We start from the raw sequence: 10,450 nt of genomic DNA on the forward strand, positions 1-10,450 counted from the left end.
TAAAATGTTATCATGTTCCAGTTTAGAACAGGATTGATTCTTACACATGATAATACGATACTACAAGAATTAATCTGAAATTTAGCCCAGTCATACTTATAGGTAGTGTTAAGTATGTTCTTTCGAGAACTTCTTCTTATTTAGAAGCAGAAATGTGACCCTATGGTCAAAACTCAGGCTGAGATTATCCTAAAGACCATTTCCACGATGTTAATTATGGGTGACTAACTAAAATATTAAGCAAAACCAAAGTAATTATACTATTTCTCCAAGAAATCTTTGTTAAAGTATTGAGGCAAAACTTCTTGAGTCAGAAGTTCAGCTGATCAATTGCCAATGCCTTCAGCTTTAATGCCACACTACTATTTTGGTGTTTTTTTCCTCCTTATTTATTATCTTTCAGTAGTTTTGCAAAGCAGTTTACAAGCAGTTTATAAATACAATGCATCTTAATCAGTGACACTTTCAACAATTTTACCTCCTTGTCATCAGCCTATCTTAGCCCTTACATTTCTTAATTCTATGATATATATATGGTATATATATATATATATAATATATTTTCTATTTTTAGTCAGTTGTGAGGCATGAACTCTGGGTGGGGGGCACTGTCCCTAAGCTCTTCAGCTCAAGTCTAGTGCACTACTATATTGAGCCACTGCATCACTTCTGGTTTTATTGTAGCTAATTAGAAAGAAGAGTCTCACAGAATTTCATACTCAGGTTGGATTTGGACTAAAATCCTCAGATCTCAGCCTCCTGAGTAGCTAGGAATAAACAACCAGTGGCTGACAAGGATAATTCTATAAAAATCAACTCTAGTATCCCTGCCAGCTTGAAAATCCTATTTTTATTACTTCCTTTTAGACAATGCTTTATATTGTTTTCATTTCACATTATGTATTCTAGGTACTGTCAAGGAACCCTAATTTGAGTCTAGCATACAATGTGGTTTAAATATCCCAGCCAAGGGGCGGGAGAATGGCCAAGTAGTAGAATGGTCGACTACCATAAAGGTTCTATTCGTCAGTATCACATAATAAGAAAATGCCAGAAGTGGTGCTGTGGCTCAAGTGCTAGGGTTCTGGCCTTGAGAAAGATCAAGGACATTGCCCAGGCCCTGAATTCAAGCTCCAGAACTAGCAAAAAGAAGGAAACACACACACACACACACACACACACACACACACACACACTCCATCAAACAAATGGTTGAAATGTCCATTGCAAGAAATTGAAAGTGAGATTTAAGAGGTGATTGAAGCCAGGTATGGTGGCTCATGCCTGTAATCCTAGTTTCTTGGGAGGCCAAGATCTGAGGATCATGGTTCAAAACTAGCCTGGCCTTGAACTGAAGAGCTTAGGGACAGAGCCCAGGCCCAGAGTTTAAGTCCCACAACTGAAAAAAAGAGATGATTATTAAATAGATACATGTACCTTTATTAAGACTCAGTGTTGGGAAGGCATCCCAGAGTAACATTAGTCCCTTTCCAGTGGTTCAGAAATTTCCTGAAAGGAGAACAAATTGAAGCAGCAGAGATTGGGGTCATTCATCAAATGGTGAGGTCAGGCGATCCAGTTTCCATTTTACATTGAAGGTGACATCCATAGCTACCACAAGGACATCTAAGATCAGGTGGGTCCAGACAATCAAGGTGTCACCCTGTGGATACACTGGTGAGGGAAGGATGAATTTTATACAGCATATGTAAGTATAGCTCTTCTTGGTTTATGTATTTTGGACTGCTTATCTGTGGTAAACAATGAGGTTCCAACTTTCCATTGTAACATACCCATAAATAGAATTGGGTTTCTATCAGTGACCGCTAATTGTGTTTCCTTAAAGTCTAAAACTCATATAGCATGATATTTCTTGGTATAATAAATATGATTTGTCTTTTGCCATTGATATCTTGTAAAATAATGTATACAGTTGAATTTGGAATGTTGTATTAAATACTCACAATCACTCACCATTAACACTTTAAAATAGGTATTTTGGACCATTGTGACATATAGGTGAGCTTAGGATTTTCACTGCTGTGAAGAGGAAATATGACTGACATTTAAGTACATTTGCTTCCCAGAGCTACCACTTATCTTAGAAATTTGGGCAAGGTTTCAATAATCCTCAATCCAGGTATCACATATGTAAAATTTGATTCATAATTTCTTCCACACAGGACTTCTTTGATCATTAATCCAGATGCGTTATGTAAAACACCTAGCACAGAAGAGATGTTCAAAAACGTTAATTTTCTTCCAAAAGTCAAACCTGGCTTAGTACATCAAGAATGCTACTGGACTCTTCTTGCTTTTATTTTTTGTATCCATTCCATACATATTTGTCATTGTCAATTCAGTTGAGAAAAATCTTCAAGTCCATGTTTACATAATTGTTTGTACTTTTATATTTAATTGTTGTCTAAATTTTTAGGGAGTTTTTAAACAAGGAAACACATGCAAACTCCCATATCAGGCAATGAGAAATAGATACTATTGATTAAAGAACACAAAATTTTTAGGACACTAAGAGGGACTGATACTTAAATTTAATCTGTTTTTTCTATATTAATCAGATTCTAATGATTAAGGTGCACTAGTTCTTAGTTCTTATTTAGAAATAAAATAGGGACACCAAAGAGAAGCTGTCATTCCAGTGAAACATGATGGAAAACTGGGGAAAGTTTAAGAGAATTAGACACTTGCCTACTCCTTAAAGGAAATAATCAGTGCATGCCTAAACTGTTTTTGGATTGCATTGTTACTTAACCTGAGTTTGATATTGATTAGGTTTTCTCTTTTTTATCCTCAAAATTCATCAAACAACTATCCTTGTGTTAAAGGCAAATGCAGATCTTGGTAGTTACACCACTCAGGGTAACAAAGATGATTGACTCTGAATTAGGCTAGTTTGCAGAAACCATAGAATTATATATTTTTAATGAAATAATTACAAAATAACATTCATTTCTTGCTTGTTCAGAACAGTTTCATATGAGTCCCTGTATCATCTTAACAGCATGACTGTGAAGTAGATATGATTTTTTCATCTACAAGGCTCAGTGGAATTAATTGGTTACCTCATGTGACAAGGCTTTCAATTTAGGCTTAAATTTGATGCAAGATCCAAGTGGAAGTTTGCTGGGTTGGGGGAGTTGGCAGTCTGAACACACATTGGGGTCTCTCTCTTCAGGCCCAATTCCTTTGTGCCACATATATAGAAAAAGAAGTGGTTCTGTGGTTCAAGTGGCAGAGTGCTAGCCTTGAGAAAGCTCAAGGACAAAGCCCCATGACTGGCACCAAAAAAGTAAATGATTAAAAAAAATTCCACAAAATAAAAAAATGAACTTTTAGAATTTACTTTAGACAGTAAAATGGCAGCTACAGGTGTAGATAAACTGGGAACAAGTGAATATCCCAAATAAGCAATCAAAACATGTTCACTTTGAAGATCCTTGAGGCCAGGGCAACTTGGCACACAAGGAGTTGAGAACCTAACAGTGTGACAACTCTTTATGTCAATTTTTAACAATGTGAAGCAGTATGGTCACAGAAGATACACTTCTGCCATTTTAGACAGTGCTAGCACCAGAGACATTTTGCCTAGGGATTTTTTTCCCTAGAAGTAGAAACTTCAGTGTCTTCGACTACTTGTAGAACTGCTTTCAACTCCAGTATTCCGAGAGAAGTGATGAACTCCAGGAAATAAACAGAATGATTTTCTTAAAAGTCTTTCAGTCATTCCAGGTAGCCAACAGCTAAATACAACCGTTTATACATGAAATAGAATAAGCATGTCTACAAACGTCCAGCTTCATTAGGAAAGCTTTCAAATGAAAAGATGAACAAAATATAAATGCATCCGTCTAAAAGACAAATCAGCAACAAGCTACAACTCTAGATATGAAAGGAAAATATTTTAACCTTATGTATAAACTGGTTTCTACAGAGTGAGAACCAAGACTCTGGCATCGCTTTAGTACAACTGGACAAGTTTATCCTTCTACTTTACATAAAATATACAGGAGCGTTAGTATAGCAGCTATTTGTATAACGGAATCTCTGAGTAACTTCTTTGCAGGTATTGCACTCTGCTTACACTGATTAGCTCAACTCTAAGTAAGTGCTAGCATGCCCTGGTGATAGTCTACTTTGATATATGCCAGTCGTGTATATTAGTCTTTCTTTTGAGACCTAGTGCCTATTTTTTCTGTTTTTCCTTTCCCATGAGAAGAAAAATAGCATCTCAGACTCAAAAGATGGTCTACAAATATATTTGATCTATTTTTCTATTTATGTTTTGTAAAAACAAATGCCTATGTAGTTTAGAAAAATAATTAATTCTGGCTTAGTATATTCCATTTCCTTTGAAGTATATCCATCCAATCAGGTATTAATAAGTTATTCTAAAACACTTCTTGAGAAGCCAACACTGGTAATGAGTCTAGCCAACATATATGGTGATTCAGCAAAAATGCCCAGGCCTTGATACTCCAGTCTGAGATTTGATGAACTTGGCTTTTGCCCTGTGGAGAGAATTATGTGGTGAAGACCCATAAAGAGTATCCATAGTCAACAGCCTTCAGTCTTCCATACTTCAAGGAAGGAAATGCAGCCAATCATGGGAGGTTAGACGCTGACCCTTACATGGTCCAGCCTTGCATGAGACTCTGGTGTTGACACATGGCTTCATTATAGCCCAGAAATGGACCTACCTCATAGCTGCACCAGTATTAGAGAGATAGAGTCTTCTTTCCTAGTAAAGAGAGGTATACACCTCAGCCTCAGTCCACTTACTTTAGGCTTTCTGCTTTGCAGGGCGTACAGGCATGTACTACTACATCCAAGTCTCCATTGAATAGATAAAGTCTTGGGAATATGTTTTTTTCACCAAGACTGGCCTACAACTGTGATCCTCTCACATAGCTCAAGATATCAGAGTCCATAACCTAGCCTGGCCTTAAACTTGCTATGTAGCTCAGGTTTGTTTTAAATCTATGATTGACTCTCCTGCTGAATTACAGGTTTATGCCATTACGACCAGTACTAGGTTTTCATTGCATGAAAAATCTAACCACACAAAATGAACTCCTCAATCACTTCAGCCAATCACTGGAGGACAAGCCATCACTCCAGTGCTGAAGTAGAAATCCAAGGGCTCTGGAGTAGGAGAGGGCTGATGCAGAACCTGGAGTCTTGACACATGGGACATCATTTGGATGTGGCTGAGTGCTTGACTGCTCAGCTAAGAGATTTACTTTATTCTGGAGCAACGTTCTTCCTATGATTGTGTTTCCTTCTTTCTTTTTTTTTTTTTTTAGTTTGGTCATTCTTTTTAAAATTTAATTGTATTCTAAAGGTGAGGTACAGAGGCATTAAAGTTACATAAGTAATGTAATGAGTACATGTCTTGAACAGTGTTACCCCCCTTCATTTTCTCCTACTTTCCCTCCCCACCACTCCCCTTCACCCCAGTTGTAAAGTTCATTTCCAAAAAAGTCTCATGTGAGTATCACTGTGGCATTGGTTCAGCCTTTGTCTTTTGTCTCACCATATTGTTATCCCCCTTCTCTTCCCCAAATCAGATTATGCTCTAAATGCTTTGAGGTTATTAACCAAGGTGTGTGGAACATGCACTGTGATTAGATTCCATTGAAATGTATAAGGAAGATGGATTTCCACTGCCTCTACTTCATTTTAGGAAGTATTTTCTCTGAATGGCTTATGTGTGCTGCCTGCGGTGTGGCTAATTTTCATGGGTAGGGGCCCCGACCCTTGATGTCCCTGCACATTGCAGTCCCAGAGTGGAAGAGAAGATTATAGCAAGGCCATTATGTACTCCATTGGCTCCCTGATTAGAATACAAGTGTTAGCAAATACGATCAAAACAATAGAACTCATTTGGCATAAAGTGGAGACCTGAAGACCCTGGATATGAACACATAGTTGTCTTTCTTCCTGACCTACTGGAAGGGCAGTTGAAAGCCTGGTGGAAACTGTGATATTCTTGCTTCCGGAAGGCACCATATCCAGTTCGTTGACTGAGGTGACCACAGTTGTGTGATGGAGGCCAGGAAAGTTGACTGGATAAACTGTGTTCATATCCGGCAACAACAGTTCCCCAGTCAAACCGGACTGTATGGGGGAGGAGCTGCAAGAGCAGAGCTTACTGTGACTGCACCCATTCTGCCTGTATCACAGGATTCTGGCCACGCCCCCTATTGTTCATGTTTGTTTCTCTGACCACTGGGATACAGGAATCGAGGCCACACCCACATTCCATGCTACCTAGAAGCACTAGTATTCCATCTGTTGGCTCACACCACTATCAGCAGTTGAAGCTGGTAATCATGCTTAGTGGTGAGATGCAGTAGGAAGTAGACATGGTTGGGGATTGCCATAATAGAGGTAATTTCAGAATATGGTCTCCCCACCTTTCCCATCCCAGCACTGTGATGTCTCTGCAAACAAGATGAGAAAAAAAATAGATTCAGGAATGAAAGGACTTCAATCCTGCCATCAGAGGAATTGTCTAAAAGGACCTGAAGAACCCAAGGAAAGTAAGAAATCTAAAAGAGAGTTAACCTCAAGACAAATACCAGTGGGAACTAACTGAAGGCATAACCAAAGACCACCACCTAGACCCTGACCCTCCTCCTTCACTGGGCATTGTCAGAGCTTCCAGAGTTGAGTCCTAAATGTCCCCAAAATAGCAATGACCTGAAAAGACACTATTAGCACCTGTCACTTGCCATAGCTGCCAGCAGAATGCAAACCCAGAAACTCTGTAGTGAGATCAAACTACTGAATCAGGAAAAGAAAAACCTTCAGGGCTAATAGGGGAAAGAGAATGAGAAGATGGTCAGTGTACAGAAAACACTGAAAACAAAGCTGGAGCTTCACAAGCTATCGATACAGACGTCGGTTTCAGAAATTTGATTTATAATCTGCCCTGGCAAACATACAACAGATAGCCGATGAACAAGTATTAAAGCACAATGGCCTCGCCGTCCACCTGTAGACTCTGTAGCAGTGTGTCACAGAACAAGAGATGACATTGTCTGCAGTCTCCACCATGCTGAATCAGTCTTACAAGAACAATCTAGAGCTCATTAAGGCCCCAAATAATGCGAAGCTGCAGCTACAGGAAAAGACTACACACTATGATTACCTGAAGGCAAAGAACACCGAACTGCAGGGAGTGAGTGTAGAAGTGCTCCTGACACAGAAGGCCAACTTGAAGATCAAACTTCATAAATTTCAGCAAGCACTAGTAGAGTCGGCAGAGTTGGAGAGAGAACTAGACAACATGAAAGCATTGGGGACAACATTAAAGTAGGAGTTATCTTTGCAGAGGATCTGAGGATGGAATGTTCCACATGGAAGGGAAAGGTGCAACAGTTCTTGGAATAGATGACTCAACTGAGAGAGGAGAAAGAGCAGTGAGTCTGGCAGGTGTTGGACCTAGAGACCAATCTAGTAGAACTGAAAATTCAGCTATCAGATTCAATCCCCCTGCAGCTCCCTGAAGGGACATCTCAGGCTGAACAGCACCTGCATGCCCAAGCTTTCCAATTGCAAAATGGGTGCAAGAACTTGGAGAATGAACTTCACATCCAGATATAGGAAAACCATATCTTCATTCTCCAGAGCCTGGAGTACTAGCTGTGCACACTGAAGAAGGCCAAGGAATGGGTTCAGCATGCTGAGGATAGACATGAGATCTTTGAGACAATGAAAAAGAAACATGAATCCATGAAATGCACCCTGGTGTATAACCCAGAGCTGAATGATCTGCTGACCCCAGTTGCAGGATGCTTTCCACAGGCTGAGCAGTGAGAAAGAGGAGCTCTCCAACTTTCTCTACTCAGAGCAGCAAGTGAAGAAACATCTTCAAGAGAACCTAGACCAGTGAGAGAAGTTAGAAGAATGGAAAGAGGTTCCTGAGTTAAAGAGCTACAGAGATCAGAATCTGCAGGAGCTGCATGAGCAGTTCCTAGTCCAATTGCAAGAACTTGGAGCTACCTGTGAATAGCACATGGCCTCCAGTCAGCAGCTGACAGCAGAGGAGGCCCTGCATTGGCACCGAATGAGGCAGATCCAGCTGCTGGATCAGCTGAAGTTGGGAGACCAGACAGTGCCTCAAAAGTTACAGGATACACTAAAGTGCCTGAAAGCAACAAAGACAGAAGAATGAGGAGCTGCCTGCCTAGCCAAGCTTCCTGGCTTTCCTTGGGGATGATGAGAGCCTGAGCAAAGAAGAAAAAAGGGGTGAGGAGGTGATACCCCTGATGGGATTGTCGCAGAGGACTTAGACATCATAGAAACAATGTGGAATTTTTTTTTCCTTGAAGTGCTAGCCATTGCAGAATCAAAGATGGTAAATCTAAGCCAGCAGTTGCAGGAGCAGCAGGCCCACTGAGAGTGCCTGTCCAATATGAAAGCCAGTGCCAGAAAAAGCTGGAAGGCTAGGCCCTCTTCTCCAAACGCTGGATATATGACCTTTTGGGAAGAGGAAGCAGGAGATGCTGGTGCCCCAAAAGAAGCTGAAAATCTGATTCATCCATAACCTAATCAACAAGGTGGATTACCAGAATCAAGTGGATGACCTTCAACATTGATTCAGCCAGTCTTCAGCACACAAGACCATCATAGAAGAGTCCATCATTTTTTTGTTTTATAAAATAACAGGCATCAGTCTTGGATGAGCTGTATCAAGGGAAAGATGAGTATATGTCAGATGCTGTCCCAAGGAAAGAGGAATAAGAAGAATCTGAAAGAGTTACTGTTTCACCTTACAGGTGAAGGCACAAAGTGCCAAGACAAGAGGCTGGCAGCTTCCCAGATCCCTGCTGCTAAGGCTACCTCACACCTGTTGGGCCCCATGGAGACTGAAGTTTTGGAGGACTAGCAAGGCTTTAAAAAGGTGCAACTTGAAGACAACATGGAGCCTTCCCAAGGAGTGGCTAGGGTGCCTTGTCACCAAGAACCCCATCACAGAGCACATCATGCCACTGCTGCCTGATACCCAGCATCACAAACAACTTCCAGGCTTAGGCAATGATCCATGCTCCTCTTCCTTCTATGGACAGATGCAAATGATGATTTTGAGATCATTACTATCTGAAAACCTGGCAGACACAACCTAGAGAAGTGTACCACCTCTTTCATGTACTTTGAGGCATGGTAGTTGGGGTGATATTCTCAACATCAGCTATGGGAACGAGTAACCATAGGTCAGACGAGGCAATGTCTTTTGAAAGGTGGCCCCAACTCCTAGGGACATCTAACAGCATGGAAGGGGCCTACACAATGTTTACTACAAAGAATCAATTCTGTTTTCAAAATAATTTAATTTTATTGCAAAATTGATATACAGAGGGGTTTAGAGTTACATAAGTAAGTACATTTCTTTTTAACACTGTTATCCCCTCCTCCATTCTTTACAAAGGAACATGGGGAGTGATGGAATAGATTTTTTTCTCAGCATATTGATTTAGTGATATTATTTTATAAATTATTTCCATCTTAGCATTCTCATTATATTATTTTTATATATTTGTATGCTGATATATTGAGTAGTTTTCCCACTACTTTCGATTTTGTAAAGTAAAAGTGTATATAAATTCCCCCAGATTTATTTAATATTGTATGTTTTTGCATTTGTGAAACTTTAATATTCTGCACCAGCAACACTGAATTTTCTTGTTTGTATTTTAATATACCACAGGTAATACACTGAAATGGATAAACAATATAAACTGTGAGAATGAAGGAAAGGTTATTAAACTTGATAATTCGGAAAAAAGAAATAATACTAATAGAACAAACAGAGGTGTTCTATAGTGGAAAAACACACACCAAGGAAGCTCAGAAATATAATGCAGGGTAATTATAATAATGATCTACAATTATAGAGCATCTATAATAAGACCAAGCGTTTCAATTTTTCAAGTGATAAATTTGGCATCATCATGGAATCAAAATATAAAAATTTCCCATGTAAAGTTGCTCACAACTGTAATCCTTTCTCCTCAATAGGCTGAGATCTGAGGCTCGCAGTTTGAAGCTAGCCCAGGCAGGAAAGTTCCCTCAAAAGCCTTATCTCCAATTAATCAATCAAAAACTGGAAGTGATTCTGTGTCTCAAAGTCGTAGAGAGTGCTAACCTTGAGCAAAAGAACTCAGGGACAGAGACTAGGCCTTGAATCCAAGCCTCGTGACTGGCATTAATAAATAAATAAATAAATAAAATTATCTTTGTATCTAAGTATCTAATTTATTCTCCAAAAAATGCAACCAACACTACTTTGGGTCCATGGAGGGGATGTTTGGAGTCATTACATCTATACATATGTGATTTCCTTCTGCAGCTATTGTCAAATCTAATAAGAAAAGCTTTTATTTGATATATTTCATGCAAAACAAGGAGTCTACTAACATACAGT

This window comes from Megascapheus bottae, chromosome 12 (genome assembly GCF_031878675.1).
Source record: "Megascapheus bottae isolate mThoBot1 chromosome 12, mThoBot2.hap1, whole genome shotgun sequence".
NCBI classification, from domain to species: Eukaryota; Metazoa; Chordata; class Mammalia; order Rodentia; family Geomyidae; genus Megascapheus; species Megascapheus bottae.